Consider the following 19,981-nt stretch of genomic DNA (forward strand, 5'->3'; position numbering starts at 1 on the left):
GCGTCCTCACCACACTGTTTATGAGCTGAAAGAAACCATTTCTGATTCATTCTGAAGTACAGTTTCACTCACTCAGAGGGTATAGAAGGGTCTTGAAACAACAACTATAATCTTGAAATTTTGCCTTTATTCTCGAAATGATTAATAATATGTTTCCCTAATACTCCTTGGAAGTATATTCAGTCTGTATGTCTGCATGTAAAACGCAGACATACAGACTGAACTGATGAGGAAGTGAAAAAGTGCTGAAAATAAACCTTTGTCATCTTGTTAAAGTTGTGAAGTTCTCTCAGTGACTTTGTGTCTGTCGTTCAGGATGAATGTCTTGCTGTCCATCTGTCTCTGGCTGTCTCTGATGATGTTAGTCTGCTGTGGTGAGTGAACTGGAACCAGAACATCCTTTAATCCTAATCTGGTGCAGGTTTAAGCTGTTTTACATGAAAGATGTGATGCTGATTGAGAGAATGATCACGCCTGTCCTTTTTTTGGCAGTCAGGATGTTTTCTGCTGCAGCTGCTTTGAAACTTTAAATATTAAAATTGCAAATCATTTTGCAAACTGCTGGATTCACTTCAACGGTCCTAAGAAAGCAAACTTGCTCCACAGAGGTCGACCAGCTGATTGATCCATCGTGACTTTATTGGATGTCAGAAGATGTTTGTTGCATTACTGCAGTTACAGTTTCATAGGTTTTTAAAAAGATTGTTTAAAAAGAAATTTAAAGATTTGTTAAAATGTGACTAATTGTCCTGGAGACACTTCCTCCACAGAGATCAGTGCAGGAACTCTGTTAAACAACTTCATACCACTACATTAATATTTGGTGCATGAAACCATGAACATCAAAAAAACAACAAAAACCTGCCAGGCTTGTAGAGCAGTTTGTAGGTTGTCTAGTTTGTTTTTAGCTCACCTTCAATCAGGTCACATGACTTTAGTGTTTCTGCTTAATTTTCATCACCAGGAATCATTGAAAAGGAGACTCACACCATGAAGACATGTATGAATTCAAAGCGAATAACTACACCTTTTATTATAACTTCTCTTATGATTATTACTACGATGTCTATGGTAACTTCAGAGCACAACACAGACACTTTATCTAGTAACACAACTATTACTGAGCTGTACTCACAGCAGCTTCTGTGCTTTCTTGTGTCTTTCCAGAGCCTGAGCTCATGAACAAGGTAAGCCATCTTTTTTTCAGAAGTATTGGTAAAGGACAGATTTACAACTTAAAACTAGAAAAGATTTATTTAGTTATTTTCCTTTTCCTTATTTTTGTCACATACTGTATGTTGTGTAATAACTGTGGACAATCACATTAAACACAGCTAAACTGCAAAAACACACTGAAACACTTCCAGAAATCCTGATTACACATGTCACAAAATCAGTGTTTAACATCAGAAAATCCAAAGATTTCTTTTTACGTTTGAGCTTAAATTTGTACTTTTAAACTTTCAAACATTAATATTGGAAATAATTAGTAAAAAAAAAAAAAAAAATCCCACTTTATATTCAGGAGGTTTTCTGACAGACTGGATTCACTTCAACAATCCTAAAACTAATCACAGCTAAGCAGAGGTCAGCCATCAGTGTTAAACTGACTTTTATTTTTCAGACGTTACTTCAAAACTACAAGTAAAGCTGGCGTGTAAGCCCGTCACTTACTCGTGACTTTCCTTTTTAGTTGGTCTGTCTAACTTTCCTGCAGATATTATTTACTTTTCACATAAACAGAAATGAAAGTTGTTGAGTTTCACGCTGTCTCGTCGCTACCAGTGTTGGTCAGGTTTTGTAATGTCATTACTGATTACTGTAATGCGTGACACTGCTTATTTTCAAAAGTAATTAAAATTAGTTGCCCAAACTCATCAACCTGAATAGGTAAAAATATTTATTTTTCAGCCCAATTCTACTTTTCTGCATAATCCATCATACAAAATGTAATCAAAACGAAAGGTCTCTTTTAAACTTGTTTTCTTTTAACTTTATGCATCAAGCAAAAATTAAATTATACGCTGTCTCTTTGCTGTTTGACTAACACTTTTTCTAGTGACAATGACCTTACTTTCTCTAAACGTTACAGTTTCATGGTCACGCGCACCACTTTTATGAACTGCCCACATTTTACTGTATGCATGAATACCTTAGTGAACTCTCATTACAGTTTTATCTTGTTTTTACTACTGTTTTAATCTATTCATCAACCTGAACTGCATTTATCAAACTGCATCCATTTCAACTAAACGTTGTTCTTGACATGAACTGAACATTCAGTCACTTTCTCTTATTGTGCAAATCATATATTGTGGCTTTGACCCAAAAAATACCTGTATGGAAATCAAAGACTCTCGGCACAGTCTAACAACTGGATCAACTTGGGAATTAAATCTCCAGCCTAACATTGTCACACTACAAGACCTTCATCATCAATCGCCACTACGGTCTGACACTTTTATAACATCCAACCCAGCTTACCTGTAGAAAAACAGAAAAACAGTTAATCAGTTCTTTAACGCGCGCACTATAAGACCTTCACATCTGCATCTTCACTGACACTTTTGACTCCAACAGCTTACCTGTAGAAAACAGAAGCGCCAGCTACTGATGCGTTTGAGGCTGAGTGCCCCCTGCTGGCGGAACTTATAGAACAGTACAATTGACATTAACAGTGGTCTTATCACGCTATCTGTAACAAACTAATCACTTATGTTGATGACACTACCTTATTTTTAATCTGATGACAGAATTTAAATGACATTACAATCCATGAATGTTGGCAGCATCACCCACAAAAGAAGCATCATCAGAAAATTCCAGCATTTTTAACCTTTGAGTTTGGGCGTGCATGGCTGCCAGTGGCCAGTATAAGTTTACTCAGTAAAAAAACAATAAAGTTTATGGTGTGAAATTTGAACATTTCTGCATGTGTGTTTGTGTGTGACCTCTGTGTGACCTCTCTCAGGCCTCAGGGATTGGTCAGCTGATACCGATGCTCCTGCTGGGATTGGCTGTCCATCAAATCTGGAACTGATTGTGGGTGGAGCCAAAGACAGAGGCTTTATCTGCGATGAAAGTTGTAATAAAAAAGACAAAATAAAAGACTTTATTTCTGAAACTATTCGAGTAATTGTTTGTTTATTTTGGACAGCTCTGACATGCTTTGTTTTATTATCAGCACTTACATCTTTCTTTGAGTTCAGTGGCTTCATCTTAAAAAGCCTGTTGGGTCCGACTCACAAAGCTGAGGCTCGTTAAAGGCTGTAAGTTCTCTCTGGTTTGGAGAGTTTCCATTTAAACACTCCCCCTCGCTCTCTCTCTCTCTGTCTCAGTCAGTTTGTGTCTCTCGTCCAGGATGAATGTATTGCTCTCCGTCTCTCTCTGGCTTGCTCTGATCATGTTGTCGTGTTGTGGTGAGTGACCTATGACCTTTCATATATTTGTTTTAATTAACAGACTAAACCTGCTTTTGCACTCAAAGGTCTGATATTGATCGAGAGATCCATGAAGGTTTTATCAGGTTTCAGAAGATGTGTGTTTCATTCTTTCAGTTACAGGTTGAAGAGTTATTGGGAGTTTTTTGTTTGTCTTATAGAGTAAAATTGCTAAACAACACTGTAATCCATGACATCTCTTTATAAGCCGCTTGTCGACTCACCTTTGAACTGAAAGCAAAAGCGACTTGCTCCATGATGCTCACGGTTGTTGACGTCTTACTCTAAAAATATGTTGTAGAAAACCAGGTCATTTCAAGTTACTGATCTACTTTACTTGACATGTTGTGTTTTTCACACTTGAGAGTAAAACTGGAGTGTAAGCAGGCATGATGCAAGCATTAAAGATAAACCTAGAAAAAAACTAATGACAGCATAATCTATCTGCATAAAAACAAAAATGTTGTCATGAAATAAAAAAACATTTCTGAACAAATAGATGTTTTAAGTCATATTTTAGCATGCTGTACAAAAAGCTGCACTGATGTTAGCGCACGAAATGTGTGTATTGATGAAAATGCTCTTCTTTGCAGTCATGCCTCAGAAACTTTGCATCTGTGGGTTTGGATTTAGAGTGCAGACATGAAGAAAAGAGGAAATGAGGTAGCTCAGATGTAGCTATGTGGGTATAACATGCAAACACTGTGAAATCATCCGGCCCAGTCATACAGTGCATCCAGAAAGTATTCACAGAGCTTCACAGACCTCAGACAGAGTCCAGGCTTAAACAGGAGTTAGCATCTGAAATTGGCCTCCAGGAATGCTCGCCATCCAACCTGTTGGATCTTGAGAGGTTCTGCAAAGAAGAATTCTGCCCAGCTTTTGTGAACAGGTTTCTCTTAACCATGGAAATAATTCTGTGATCATCCACCACTGTTGTCTTGCATGGATGTTCGGGTCGTTTTGTGTTGCTGAGTTCCCCAGTGCCTTTTATCTGCTTAATTAATAATTAGATAATGAAGGAATTGCCCACACCTGACCATGAAATAATGTTTGAGTCAATTGTCACATTACTTGTGATCACTTTAAAAAGAGTGTGGTGCATGTTAAGGAGTTGAAATGCCTACACCTTCTTCCAAATTGAATATGGATACCCTCAAGAGAAAGTTGAGTCTGCACATTATGTCCATATCCATTATATAACTAGAATTGGAATATGTTTCAGGAATGAGATAAAAAAAAAAAACTGTCAGTGTCCAAATATATATGGACCTAAATGGCATCTCTACACAACCTGCACCTGGGGCATACATGCCAACCCTCCTGATTTTTCCAGGAGAATCCCGAATTTCAGTGCCCCTCCCGAAAACCTCCCAGAGCCACCATTCTCCTGATTTTCCACCCAAACAACAAAATGTAAAAGCCATATCCCAGAATTCACAGCGCTGCCCAGCCAATCCCAGTTTCCAACAATGGCGGCAGCTACTTAGTTTTAATATTACTCTTATCACTCTTTCTGGGCTGCAAAATAAAGTTTTAACGTATTTTCAGGCAAGAATGTAGCTGTGTAATCTTCAGATATCTGAGCTGGCGAGAACAGTGGACTCCCGGCACATTGTTTTCAAACCCCCATGATCTTTCGCTACTCAGGTTAAACATGATATATAAGTCACTTAGATAACCTAAAAATGTAATTGTTTGGTGTTTTTCAGTGTTTTATTTGTTCTTGAGTAAATTGGTTTGGCTGAGATTAAAGTTATTAGATTAGATTAAATAAAACTTTATTAATCCCTCGGGAGGATTCCGCTGGGGTTTTCACACAGCTAAATAAACGTCAAACATCAAACTGATTAAACAGAAGTGTGAGATTACATTTTAGATAGCAGGGAGCAGGCGGCTGAGTTTCACTCCACCGAGAGAGTTCAAATCAAATCAAATCAAATCAAAGTTTATTTATATAGCACATTTCAAGACCAAGTACACCAAAGTGCTTTCCATAAGATCATAGTACAGATAAAATCAAGTATAATAAAATTATAAATATGAAAATACAATAAAATAGTTACATAATCCAATGCAATTTGGGCAGTTTGCCCTAATTGACCTTAAATGCAATGTCGAACATGTATGTTTTAAACGTGATTTAAAAGACTGAATAGAAAAAAACAGATATGGAAAGGAAGTGTATTCCATAATCTAGGTGCTGCAACGGCGAAGGCATGATCACCTCTGGTTTTCAAGCTGAGACCTGGGTTGCACTAAGAGCAGTTGGTCTGATGATCTTAGTGCTCTTGTGGGGCTATATAGGCAGAGAAGATCAGCTAGGTAATCAGGTGCCGTATTATTTAAAATTTTATAAGTAAACAGTAAAACTTTAAAATCAATTCTAAATTTAATGGGGAGCCAGTGTAACAGGACAGGAGTAATAGAGTCATACTTTCTTGAGCCAGTCAAAAGGCGAGCTGCTGGCGTTTTGAACTAGCTGCAGTTGTTGAAAGGGAGAGTTTCCCATATACAAGGAGTTGCAGTAATCTAGCCTTGTAGTAATGAAGGCATGAATAAGTTTCTCCAAATCTTGTAGGGAATATAAGATTTAGCCTTGGAAATTAGACGTAATTGATGAAAGCTGGATTTAACCACACTAGATACCTGTTTGTCTAATTTAAATGAGCTATCCATAATGACTCCAAGGTTCCTAACGGCGCCAGTAAGATGACTAGCAGCAGGACCAAATATGTCATTTAGCAAAGTCCTGAAGATGTATCTCTGTCAAAGACAATAATTTCTGTCTTCTTCTCATTTAGTGTAAGAAAATTTTGTGATAGCCATTCCTTAACATCCCTTAAACAGTCAAGCAGAAGATGTAATTGCGAGGTCCGGTCAAATGAAGATAAATTTGAATGTCATCGTGATAACAATGAAAAGAGACATTATGTTTAGCAAATATTGAACTCAATGGCAAATACAAGGAAAACAACACAGGGCCCAACACCGAGCCCTGGGGACACCACAACGAAGGGGAGCATTGGAAGAATATTTTCCTATCATGACTGAGAATGACCTATCAAAGAAATACGATTTAAACCATGTAAGGACAGTTCCTTTTAGGCCAACTACTTGTTCAAGCTTGTCAAAAGAATATCATGGTCAACAGCATCAAATGCTGATTCAAATCCAGTAAGACTAAGATTGCGGGATGCCCGTGTCAGTAATTAGAGCAGGTCATTAAAAACCCTTAATAAAGCAGTTTCAGTACTATGACGCTGTCTAAATCCAGACTGGAATTTTTCATATAGTTCGTGATGTATGTCTGAAGGCTAGACTGTCCAATTTCACAGTCGCTCACTTCCAGCCTACCCGGCTTTTGGAGGACCCAGCCCACTTAGACCACGAAGGCCGGGTCCACCGAAGGATGCAGCCTCTGAATTTGGACACCCCTGCTGTTTCTGGCAGGACAATCACAATAACTTATTTCATCCGATAAATAAACACTGTAGAATTCAAGTTTGTTGTATATGTATGTATATGTTTACCTCCACATTGGTGACCCTAGATTTTGACATGTTGCAGCCCTTGGATGACGCTGGCCGCACCCTGGATGCACCAACAACTGCTGGCCCTCTGCCTCCTGCTGCAGCATCTTGCAGCCGCTTGCCTTTTTCAGTTCAGTGCTCAGAGACGCCGAATGCAAGTACAGTACTTTCGACAGGGAGTTGTTGGCTCTGCACCTCACAACTAGAGATGGGAAAATACCACTTTTTTATGTCTGATACGATACCGATATCATAAATTTGGATATTTGCCGATACCGATATGAATCCTATCTAGTTTATTTTATAGTCAATAAAATGTTTTTTTTTTTAAATATCTTGCTGCATTTTGTAAAAGTTCATACTCAAGTTTAAAAAAGCAAAACAAAACTAGAGCTATTCTGTTATACCTGTATGCAAAAAATACACTGCACACAAAACATTTCATAGTTCAGCAAAACTGATCAATCTAATAAACTTAAACCTGCACCATCCTTCCTGTTCTGGTATTTTAAAGAGTACTTAGCAGGAATATTATACAACCTAACTAATAGGGTTGCCAACTCCCAGGAAAAAAATAGGGCACCACCCCCCACCTCATGATGCTTAATAGACGTAATCAACTTTAATTTAATGCACGTGTAAAAAAAAAAAAAACAGAAATCAATTATTTTTCAGATAATTATTTATTAAAAGCGAGACATTTTAAATGAGAATAAGAAAGAAAAGTATTTCTTTTTGCCCCCTTTTCCCTGTTCATGCCCTACCTGCCCCCCTGGCTAAACCATGCTAGACCCGCCCCTGCACAGTTACGTCAGCTACGTAGAAAAGGATCCTGGTGTAGAAAGTAATATTAAATAAATTCTAACAACAGCTTATCAAGCTTAAACGTGCTGCTGGCGCAAAGTGGACGATAAACAACATATTATTTATCATTTCTAGTCTTTGGTTTCTTTGTTGAAGTTCTGTCTGATGGTTTGTCTCTGTGTTATCCTAAACTATATCCCCGTGTCCAGTCTGTGTCTGCCCTGTTCCCACCTCTCTGTTCCCTCTGAAGTGCTTGCCTGGAGTCTGTGTCTGTAAGTTCAGTCTGTGTTATTTCCTGTTTTACAAGGTCCGGGTTATGAATGTGTCCTGCTTTGCTTCCTTGTCTCAAGTTCTGATTTCTCCCAGCTGTGCCCTCCTTCTGTGTCTCATTGTTACTTCCCAGTGTACTTAAACCCTGTGTTTCTTTTGAGTCAGTGTCGCGTCGTCCCTCATGCTGTGTGGATCTCCTGTGTTTCCCGTGAGTTTATGTTGTTTCCCAGTTTAAGTTTTCCTGTGCCAGCAAACAAAGCTGAGTATTTTGAGTTCATCCCTTGAGTCTGAGTCCTGACCACCCCCTTGCCTGCCTGCCACACAGCCAATCAACAGATCATTGATCAGTTTCATGATTGAAGTAGCAACAGGAGAGGGAGGGAGAGGCAGTCGCTCCATTGTTAAGCTTAACGCGGGAATGCTTTACAAACATTCAGAGATGAACTTCCACACTTGCTTTACTTCTCTGGGATAACTCTCTGAGATGAAATGCCGGTTTGGAAGGACGTAGCGAGGCTCCAAATGCTCAACCAGACCACCGTCAGGTCTCGCACGCCACAGCCGTTCTTTCACGTGACGCATACTCTTTCGACGTGCTAAGGTCATGAGCTGAGTTTCGCCATGTCACAAGTTTTGTGAGGTGTTTTTGTGATATTTAATGGATCGGATTACATTTTTTATTTCTCTCCCATATCCGATCCAGTGATTTAGGTCAGGATGGACCGATACCGATACGTAATATCGAATCAGTCCATCCCTACTGCCACACGACATTTTTGTTTTTTTCCTCGAGGGTTGCAGTTTCACCGCGTACACTGACCACATGCCTTTGACCTTCGGCATGTCCAAGGTTTCTGACCCTTGGAGCGCGCACCAGCAGTGCCAGTTAGTGGCCATTTCGGAGTTTACAATGGACGTTCAGCATGTGGCTGGTAAGTCCAACCGGGTCGCTGACTGTCTGTACGGCGTGTTGGTTTGTCCCGTGTACGTCGGTGTTGACTTGTGTCCGCTGAGCAGAGCACCGCCCGAACGCCCTTGCCCTTCGGTCCACCCAGGCGGGCCTTGTGCTGTAGGACACGCTGGTGTGGGACGGCGGTCCGTGTTTCGTGGTGCCATCGTGTTTTCAACACCATCTGTGCCCTCTCTAATCCAGATGTATGACCCTTGGTCAGGCTGGACAGCCCAGCGAAGATTGGTGAAGAGCTGGGCTGTGGCGTGTGTTCCATGCCAACTCTCGAAGATCCACAGACACACGCAGGCGCCCCTCAAACCTTTTCGCGCCCCTGGCAGGCGTTTTGACCATTTGGTCGGCCCTCTTCTGCAGTCACAGGATTTCACGCACATTTTGACTGTTGTGGATTGCACGAGCAGGTGGTCGGAGATGGTTCCTCTGGCATTCACGACGGTGGAGGTGGTGGCCAGGGCATTTGTGTTATTTCATTTCATTTATTTATTTATGAAGCACATTTAATAACAACACAGAGTTCACTAAAGTGCTGTACAACGTAATAATTAAACAATAACATTAACATCGACAAACAAAACAATGCAGAATAAGAAAAAATATGTTTTAAGATGTGATTTAAAAAACTGGACAGTTGGGGCTTTTCTAATGCAGAATAGAAAGCACCACAAAAATGTCTGATCCACTCCATGAACCATTCTAGACTTTGTAAGGTAAGATGATGATTGAAAAAGAATGACAGTTGCTGCAAAAGGTCAGACCTTTCTAATGCCTGGAGAGGTAGATCATTTTAAATTTTTCCTGCACCACAATGAAGAGAGGTAAGCGCCTGATCCCTTCCATGAACCATTCATTTAGTATGAGTTGAGTACGCCAGACCGGTGACTGACAGCAATTGATCACTGAGAAAGGACGAGCGCATGGATTGCTTGAGTTTTTAAAGGATAATAATGATCTCACCTTGGATAGGAAGTTAAAAAAAAAAAAAAAAGGACCGCTGCTGAATTAAAGATTAGATTCAGACAAATAGTCGGGTGCCTGGAAATTTAGCACTTTATAAGGTTGCAAAAGTAAGTTTGTTAAGCCCCAGGTTTTTTTTTTTAATGTTTAAAACACAGATGTTAAGTTAAATAAATCTAAATCTGGGGCATTAGAGTTACTGTCACAGTCCTGGGCCCTGTGTTTGGATTTTGTACTATTGTCTATTAGTCTGTTTTTCTTCTATTGTTCATGACTACTAGGGTTTTGGTTTCTGTTTTGCATTTCTAGATTTTTCTTGTTCATCTGGGTTTGTGATTTCTAGCTCTTAGATTTAGTTCTGCCCTCGTGTTATTCTCTTATTCTTTAGTCAGTCATGTCTCGTGTCCCTCCTGTCCCTGTACTTCCTTCCTGTACGTCCCTTTACTTCCTTGTCTTGTCTAGCCTAATGAGTCCCAGCTGTGTGCCCACCTGTTCCTTGATTCCTCATGTGTCTGCCAGTGCATTTTAGTCCCTGTCAGTTAGTCCTTGTTGTTGCATCGCTAACGTTTGCTCACCATCCTCCTGCTGTGTTCTGTGTGCCTGCCTGCGAACGTTTATTTTTGTTTCTTAAGAGTTCAGCGCCCTAATACTCCTTGGTAGTATATTCAGTCTGCATGTAAAGTTAAAGCAGACTAAACATCAGACTGAACTGATGAGGAAGTGAAAAAGCGCTGAAAATAAACCTTTGTCTTCTTGTTAAAGTCGTGAAGTTCTCTCAGTGAGTTTGTGTCTGTCGTCCAGGATGAATGTCTTGCTGTCCATCTGTCTCTGGCTGTCTCTGATAATGTTAGTCTGCTGTGGTGAGTGAACTGCAACCAGAACATCCTTTAATCTCTCTAAAATCTAGTGCGGATTTAAGCTGTTTTACATGACAGATGTGATGCTGATTGAGAGAATGATCACGCCTGTCCTTTTTTTGGCAGTCAGGATGTTTTCTGCATTATTTCTTATAAACTGCTGCAGCTGCTTGCTAAATGTTAAAATAAGATTATTTGCTAATTATTTCAAAACTTTTGGTAACGCTAACTGCTGGATTAACTTCAACAGTCCTAAAAACTAAGCATGCACAGTCTTCAGACGTGCATGGTCATCCATGAGCAGTGTTGGTCAAGTTACTTGAACATAGTAATTAATTAATAATTATTGATTACTTCTCCAAGAAAATAATCCTGTTACTTTACTTATTTTCAGAAGTAATTAGTTACGTATTACTTTTTAAAAACGTGATAATAGACCTTTCAGCCCCATTCTATTGTTTATGCATAATCCATCATATTTAAGGGTGGCTGTGGCTACAATGTAGCTGATCACCAGTGTAGAATGGGTGAATGACTTCATGTAAAGCTCTTTTCTATTGACTAGAAAAGTGCTATATAATACAGGCCATTTACCATTTTTACCATATAAAACTTGAATCAAATGGAAAAATTCTCTTTTTAAAAACTGTTTTTTGAATTTTAATCTTAACTTTATGCACATTGCATCAAGAAAAAATCTAATTACATGCAACTGTCTGTGACTTGAAGAAATGTGTTTAAAACTATGTTCTGCATGTTCCAGCAAATAAAATAAAATAATAAAATAAAATGTTTTGTGTTCACACTCTTTCAAATGGATGCAAGTAAAACACAGAAGGAAATAAATAAAATCAAAGATTTGGCAACATGGAGTCCTTTTGCTCTTAAATCTGTTGTCACCTGTTTAGCAGGAGTGGGGCGGGTGGAGGTTTGCCCACAGTGGTCATGTCAGTGGGAGGATCCGGGGGTTTCTCTGTGAATGTCACATTCCTGTGGCAGCGTGCTCGCTGCTCGCTCAGATTTGAGGTTTAATTTTTTGCTGTAGAAGTTTCCTCCCCACACAGAGTGCACAGCGGACACTAATGTTTTTGTCACTTCAAATGTAAAGTAATGGAATTGCGTCCACGCTTTAAACGCTGCACGGTCGTACTCTCGCCGTCACTCCATGTTATCCATTGTCATTCTGCACACGTCTGTTGCTGCCACAGGTGTCACACGCTCGTACATCATTGTCGTACGACACTCTCACAAACAAAATCACGGTTTAGTAACGCAGCATGCTTACAGGAAAGTAACAGTAATCTAATTACTTTTTTGCTGGAGACACTTGCTCCATGGAGATTATTGTGTTATAAAATTTCACGCAGGTTCACTGTAGTGATTCATATTCAATTCTTTGTTGGGTTGCTCTTACTCTGCTCAACATAACGTCACATCAGGGTTTAACTAATTACAGGATGTTTCGTTAACATCCTGTTGTTAAATACAATACCACTAAATTAATATTTGGTACATTAAAACCAAAAAGTTCAATAACTAAAAAACCTGCCAGGCTTGTAGAGCAGTTTGTAGGTTGTCTGTAGCTTGTTTTTAGCCCACTTTCAATCAGGTCACATGACTTAATTTTATCACCAGGAATCGTTGGAAAGGAAGACTTGTACCATGAAGAAATGGCATTCCTGCAGAACTACGGTTATTATGAATTCTATGACTTCTATGACTCTGACATCCCAGAGAATAACACTGGGAATGACTACAATAACCATGGTAACTTCAGAGCACAACACAGACACTTTATCTAGTAACACAACTATTACTGAGCTGTACTCACAGCAGCTTCTGTGCTTTCTTGTGTCTTTCTAGAGCCTGACCTCATAAACAAGGTAAGCCATCTTTTTTCAGATGTATTGGTAAAGGACAGATTTACAATTTAAAATGGGAAACGATTTATTTATTTTCCTTTTCCTTATTTTTGTCACATACTGTATGTTGTGTAATAACTGTGGACGATCACATTAAACACAGCTAAACTGCAAAAACACACTGAAACACTTCCAGAAATCCTGATTACACATGTCACAAAATCAGTGTTTAACATCAGAAAATCCAAAGATTTCTTTTTACGTTTGAGCTTAAATTTGTACTTTTTAAACTTCAAACATTAATATTGGAAATAATTAGTAAAAAAAAAAAAAGGTCCCACTTTATATTCAGGAGGTTTTCTGACAGACTGGATTCACTTCAACAATCCTAAAACTAATCACAGCTAAGCAGAGGTCAGCCATCAGTGTTAAACTGACTTTTATTTTTCAGACGTTACTTCAAAACTACAAGTAAAGCTGGCGTGTAAGCCCGTCACTTACTCGTGAGTTTTTAGTTGGTCTGTCTAACTTTCCTGCAGACGCTTGATAAACAGAAATGAAAGTTGTTGAGTTTCTGTCCCGTCTGCATGTTTGTGGTTTTGTGTCACGTATGTGAGGAACACCTGAACTCAAACACAAGCCTGTGAGTTTAAAGAGATGCATGCATCCATCCGTGTAACACGTGTCTCCATAATCAGAGATAAAGTTATAGAACGATGATGTGGAGCACCTTTGAGCTTTTATCATATCAATATGGTGAAAATATCTGAGTAACGTTTCTATCATTGAATCTGTCAGAGGTGTGGACTCGAGTCACATGACTTGGACTCGAGTCATTAATTTTATGACTTTAGACTTGACTTGAAAAAAGGTTGTAAGACTTGTGACTTGACTTGGACTTTTACACCAGTGACTTGGGACTTGAATTGGACTTGAACCTGTTTACTTGAAAAGACTTGATATTTTACCCAAATCTAAAATTTAACATACATATTATATAAAAAGTGCGGACCATTAATTCACTTTATTCATTCATTCATTCTTACCACACTCCGTATGTATGTGAGCGTGGGCTGTAGCACAGCCAATCAAATTAACCAGATTTGAAAAAACAAGAACAAAAACGCTTGAGCCAAAAAATGCTTCCAAGAGTAATTTCTTTTCGGGTACATAAACTACGTAAGTAGTCAACAAAAACGAAATGCAATATGCAAAACATGCAAGAAGAGAATCACAGACGGAGATGGAACAACTTCCAACTTTGTCCGACATTTGAAGTTGCATAAAGAACGGTAGGTGGTGCTTTTTTTTTTTTTTTTTTTTTTTTGCTACGATGAGACAGCTGACTTAGCTAACTTCATCTTATTAGCAAATGTTCTTCGGCTACGTTGATGATACTGTTTGGCTTTAACAGGTATGATATGTTTGTCATGCTATTTTAAATCCGGTCCTGCAAGCGCATCCAAGAATAACATGCAACTTGTTAGCTCAGAATTGTCGGTGAATGGTGAGCAGGGTCCGTTTCAGAAAGTGGGTTCTGTAGCTGTACTCAGTCTCTCTCCGTCTCCTCCCATCATTAACCCCGTAGATTTAACCCAGTTTAGACTGACAAATATTTATTTTACCATCACATCACAATTCAAAATCACTGTGTTTAATTTGCAGTTAGTGTATGGTCGTGTTTAACTTTTGTACGGAGCCCCGCAGGGGACATGGGAGAAAAAAAAATTAAGACGGACTTTTGCGAGATCGGAGTAACTCGAGATCTCGCAAAACTATTGCGGGATCTCATAAAACAAACTCGGGATCTCGCAAAACTATTGCGGGATCTCGCAAAACTAAACTTCGGGATTGCGAGATGCGAGATCTCCCAAAACAAACTTCGGGATCTCTCGCAAAACTTTTGCGAGATCCCGCAAAAGTTGAATTCCAACAATGGCGGCAGCTACTTAGTCGTAATATTACTCTTTCTGGGTCACAAAATAAACTTTTAAGATATTTTGAGGCGTGAATGTAGCTGTGTAAATGTCAAATATCTGCGCGGTTTACAAGACATCACATATTTGCAAAAGTGCTCCGACGTTTTTCGGAGATCTGACACCCACCATCTCGAAGCTAACGGGAGGTCGAGACCTACTACAGCCGGAGAAACACCGCTCTCCCGGCATCGCCGTGCCTCGACCTCCCGGTCGGCCTCGACCTAGCGGCCTCCGAATGCGGCTAAAACTTTTTGCGAGATCTCGCAAAACGTTTGCGAGATCCCGAAGTTTTTTTTGCGAGATCTCGCAAAACTTTTGCGAGATCCGAGTTTCTTTTGCGAGATCTCGCAAAAGTCCGTCTTAATTTTTTTTTTCCCATCCCCTGCGGGGCTCCGTACTTTTGCATGTCTGAGCCAGGAAAAAAAAATTTTTTGGTTAGAAAATCTGGCCCACCTTAGTGTGTAATTGAGTAGTCCTGCTATACATGGCCTTTTTCTTCTGTCATTTATGTCAATACATCAAATAAAATACTTTGATCTTATATTATTAGCTGTTGTTTATTTGCAAAGGTTATTCTCAACAGGGATGCTAGACAAAACGGCGTTTTTACAGACAGCCTAGCATACGCTCTCCACTTATGAGTGAAAAGAAAAGAAAAACACCCTTCCCTATTGGTGTTAGAGTTTACCATGTCAGCCAATCAAAAAAAAATGCTAAGGCAACATGTGACATTTGGTTGTTTAGGAGAAGGGAAGTTTTAGGAGTGACACCCATGACGGAAAGCGGGCGAGCGAAAGAAAGAGAGAGAGAGTTTTTTCATGTGAGACATTAGTGACGTTTAGCGTGTTTGGAGGCTGTAGTTAGTTTGTTGTGTAGTTATTGTTTTGTATTGTGTGTCGGTTAGACTGCTGAATTTCATATTTGATCTAAAAAGCTGTCAAAGGCAGATTCCAGTGTAAACGCTGTCTCCACATAGAAAACTGGACTGTTGCACCTCCAGTTGTCAGACCTGCAGGGTTTAGGCCTGTGCTGTTCTCCTCTGTCTTATACTGAACACAAACTACATTTTTGGACTGGCACAAATAATTTGTGTGCCTTCTTATTTGATGCAGCACACCTGATTGTTCTGTAAATAGATTTAAATGGTTATATAAAAACGCCTGAGGCCTTGGCTGCATTTTTAGGTAAATAGTACCATATAACTTTGTTGTTTGCAAAACTTGTGCATAATTTTTAGAAATGTACAATTTCTATTTGCATTTCAAGTTATGAAAATGATTCGTTAAACATGTAAAAAATATAACTTTTTTCTACTCGGATTCTGAATTTTTGTCTGAATTTAGATCAACTGTGCTAATATAGTATACCAAAATGAAAAAATAACTCAAATTTCAGATATTTGAGGTTGTGCTGTAAATAATGATACCAAACAAGGCAAGAAAAACATATTTTAAAAGTGAAATATAGAAGTAAAATCAAAAGTAGTCAAGAACGGCCAATTATACCCGGGACCCCAGAGGGTTAAAAAAAAGACTTGAAAGGACTTGAAATTCAAAGTTTCGGACTTGGGACTTGACTTGAAAGTTGTCTGTCTTGACTTGCGACTTGACTCTGACTTGCTTGACTTTACTTGAGACTTGACTTGTGACTTGAGGATAAAGACTTGGGACTTACTTGAGACTTGCAAAACAATGACTCGGTCCCACCTCTGGAATCTGTGCTGTGAAGAATTAAGGAAGCTTTGAAGGAAATAAGGATTCTGATGTAGTACCAGCACGCCATCCATAACCAGTGACGGGAATAACGGCATTACAAGTAACAGCGTTACTAATGCCGTTACTTTTTTCAGTAACGAGTAACTAATTACTATTCCTATCGTTACAACGCCGTTACAGTTACTAACAAGGAAACGCGGTCCGTTACTATTTTTCAACAAACAGACGGTTGAAGCTGTGTTCAGTTCACCGCATCTTATATCAGCTGCAGGAAGTAGCTGTGGTAATCTGGACGCTACAGCTTTAAGCAGCTGCTGCGCGCTCCCGCGGACGGTAATCACGATCACTGTCTAGCACGACACCTGGAGCTCAGGGGGCAAAACAATCGCATGAGTGCTGCTGTTTGACTGAGGAAGAATAAAGGAGTCGTGGTAAGTCAATCACATGACCACTTAAAGACAAAGCAACAAGGTGCCAGTTTTTAAATTGTGTCGATAGGCCACGTAAAACCAGAGTCATGATAAACAAGATATACGCGGCGTTTTTTCCTCAGTAGTTTCGTCACGTTTACTGTCTAAGGACAGCGCAGCGAGACCTCTGCTTATGAGCAAAAAATAATATAAAACAGGGGAAGTTTTAGGAGTGATGGCGAGAGAGAGAGAGAGAGAGCGAGTTTTGAGATGTGAGAGATTTGTGACATTTAGCGTGTTTGGAGTGTGTAGTTAATGTGTTGTCTTGTGTAGTTAGTGTGTAGTGTTGTGGATAGTTTTGTGTTGTGTGTCAGAACAATGAGGCGACTGCTGTCTCCAGGTAGAAACAGCAGTGATACACCTGCTGCTGTCAGACCTGCAGGTATCAGGCTGTGATGTTCTCCTTTACAGTGGACAGAAATGATTTTTTTTTGGATTGGCACAAATAATTTTGTGGCATCTTATTGAAGAACAGCTGATTGTTCTGTAAATAGTTTGAAATGGTTATTTAAAAAATCAAGGTAAAAGGTAAATGGGTGCAAATAACTTTGTTGTTTGCAAAACTTGTGCATATGAATTTAAAATTGACGATTAATATTTGCATTTAAAGTTATGAAATATGATTCATTAAACATGTTTGTGGTTGTTACAGTAAAAATATAACTTTTTCTACTCTGATTTTATGTTTTTTGTCTGATTTTAGATCAGTTGTGTTAATACAGTATGTCAAAATGAAAACATGACTGTAAATTCAGACACGTGAGGTTGTGCTGAAAAGAATGATGCCAAACAAGGCAAAGCAAATAGTTTTTAAAGGTGAAATGTGGAGAGAAAATCAAAAGTGGTTAAAATGTAACGCAATAATTACTTTTCAAGTAATTAATTACTTTTAGAATATTGTAACTCAGTTACTAACTCAGTTACTTGTTTGAAGAAGTAACTATAATTAATTACTTTTTCAAAGTAACTTGCCCAACACTGTCTATAACAAACTAATCACTTATGCTGATAACACTAACTTATTTTTATCTGATGACAGAATTTAAATGACATCACAATCCATGAATGTTGGCAGCAAAAGAAGCGTCATCAGAAAATTGCAGCATTTTTAACCTTTGAGTTTGGGCGTGCATGGCTGCCAGTGGCCAGTATAAGTTTACTCAGTATAAAAACAACGTTTATGGCGTGAAATTTGTGCCAGAAGAAAATTTCTGCATGTATGTTTTTGTGTCATATCCAAATAACTATTTGACCTCTGTGTGACCTCTCTCAGGGTTCAGGGATTGGTCAGATGAAACTGCTGCTCCTGCTGGGATTGGCTGTCCTTCAAATCTGGAACTGATTGTGGGTGGAGCCAAAGACAGAGGCTTTATCTGCGATGAAAGTTGTAATAAAAAAGAAAAAATAAAAGACTTTAATTTTGAAACTATTAAATTCATGGAGTGATTGTGTTTATTATTTATAGCTCTTCCCTGCTTTTTGTTAGCATGCCTAATAATTATGAGCACTTACTTCTAAATGTCTTGATGCATGCTCAATCATCCAGGTAAGTAATTCCCAAAAAACCTCTGTGAAATGAACAGGACCCCAGGCAACGTCTGGTGACATTCAGTGTTTTTTATTTGTATAACAATGTTCTTTTTCTTTGGTTTGCAATGTCAGGTCAGCCGCTCCACACTCGTCTCTCCTCTCAGGTCCCAGTGTCACTGAAGGGAGGGGAGATCGTGATTACTAAGTGCCAGCAGATTCACTGGCACTGCCCCTTGAGTCCACTGTACCACCCCTGTAGACCACACCCCTGCCACAACACCCCTACTGCCCAACTGAGGCCGTGGCCACATCCAGTTAAGCCTACTAACACCCCCCACCCCCCACTCTTAAGTGCATTAAGAGCAATTATATCCAGTTAGCTGGAGAGCAAATATACAGATGTACTATGGGCAAATGTATGTATATGCTGGTATATACAGACATGGGTAGTATAAATGGCTGAATAGTTATAAACAGATTATGTGCAGAAAGACCAAATATACAGGTTTTTTTGGTCTTGGAGTGCAGGCACGATGCAATTACTGCTGTTTTCTCCACCTGTAGACGCACCTGCCCCACATACTGTACCTCCCTCCGTCCAGACTTCTTTCGGTTGAATACAATGTCACAAAAAATTGAGCTGTGCCTAACCGGTCCAGGAGCTCGTCGACCCGGGGCATGGGGTACGCATCAAACCATGACACTTCGTTCACCTTGCGGTAGTTGACACAGAACTGTATAGACCCATCATTCTTCACAACCAGAACTATGGGGCTACACCTCACCCTGTGCGATTCTTTTATCACTCCTGTTTTCAGCATTTTAGTCAATTCTTTCAAAACAATTTGTCTCTTATGTTCAGGTAACCTGTAGGGCCGTGAACAATACCGTCACACCAGGCTGCGTTTCAAAATGATGCTCTATGAGAGTCGTACTGCAGCAACATCTACTCTCTGGGCCTATGTGCAATTTGGCACCTCTTTGTCCCAACTTATCTCTTTCTTTAACCATCCTCACCAGAGAAGCAGGAGGTTGAGGTGATAAATCTGATTGGCGCCTTCCTGTCCGACCATATCACTTCATAGTCCATGTCCCCCACTCACCCTGTTGTACAGGCGCTGCTGATGCACTGTAAAATGTAATATTGTGTTTAATTAAAAATATTAAATAGGCTGAACTCAATTTTTATCAATTTGTTATTAGAACTCAATTTAAATAAGTTACCAGTACTTTTTATGCAAAAACGCTGATAAACTCCATTTATTTGAGTTGTCTTAACTTAGAAAAACTAAGTAAGCTGGAAGTTTTGCTTCTCAGTGCGGAAGGATGAAAGATGTGTTTTGAAAATGCCACGTGACTACCGTCCTCCTCCCTCTCGGATCAGTCCGCATGTTCACGGTGCATTTTTTATGGAATATGTTGAGCAAACCTGGAGAAGCGTCAGCTCAAGATTATTGTTGTCATTGCTGTGGATCTTTACCTGATACACTGACTTGGTGAGTAAATGTTTACTCTTATTCAAACTGATTTGTGGCTTCTCTTAGTTTAGCACCAGGTTTAAAATCTTGCTAGCTAGTTAGTGTTAGCCTAGCGTTGC

At 39.4% G+C, this 19,981-nt stretch overlaps 1 long non-coding RNA gene across 1 annotated transcript; it reads left to right on the top strand.

Moving 5' to 3' along the window:
- The first annotated feature begins 242 nt into the window (after positions 1 to 242).
- On the top strand, positions 243 to 3,118 carry LOC120442719. Its single transcript, XR_005614894.1, has 4 exons — positions 243 to 374; positions 965 to 1,071; positions 1,168 to 1,187; positions 2,972 to 3,118. It is a non-coding gene; the product is annotated as an uncharacterized LOC120442719 (long non-coding RNA).
- Positions 3,119 to 19,981: the final 16,863 nt, after the last annotated feature.

This window comes from Oreochromis aureus, linkage group 11 (genome assembly GCF_013358895.1).
Source record: "Oreochromis aureus strain Israel breed Guangdong linkage group 11, ZZ_aureus, whole genome shotgun sequence".
NCBI lineage: Eukaryota > Metazoa > Chordata > Actinopteri > Cichliformes > Cichlidae > Oreochromis > Oreochromis aureus.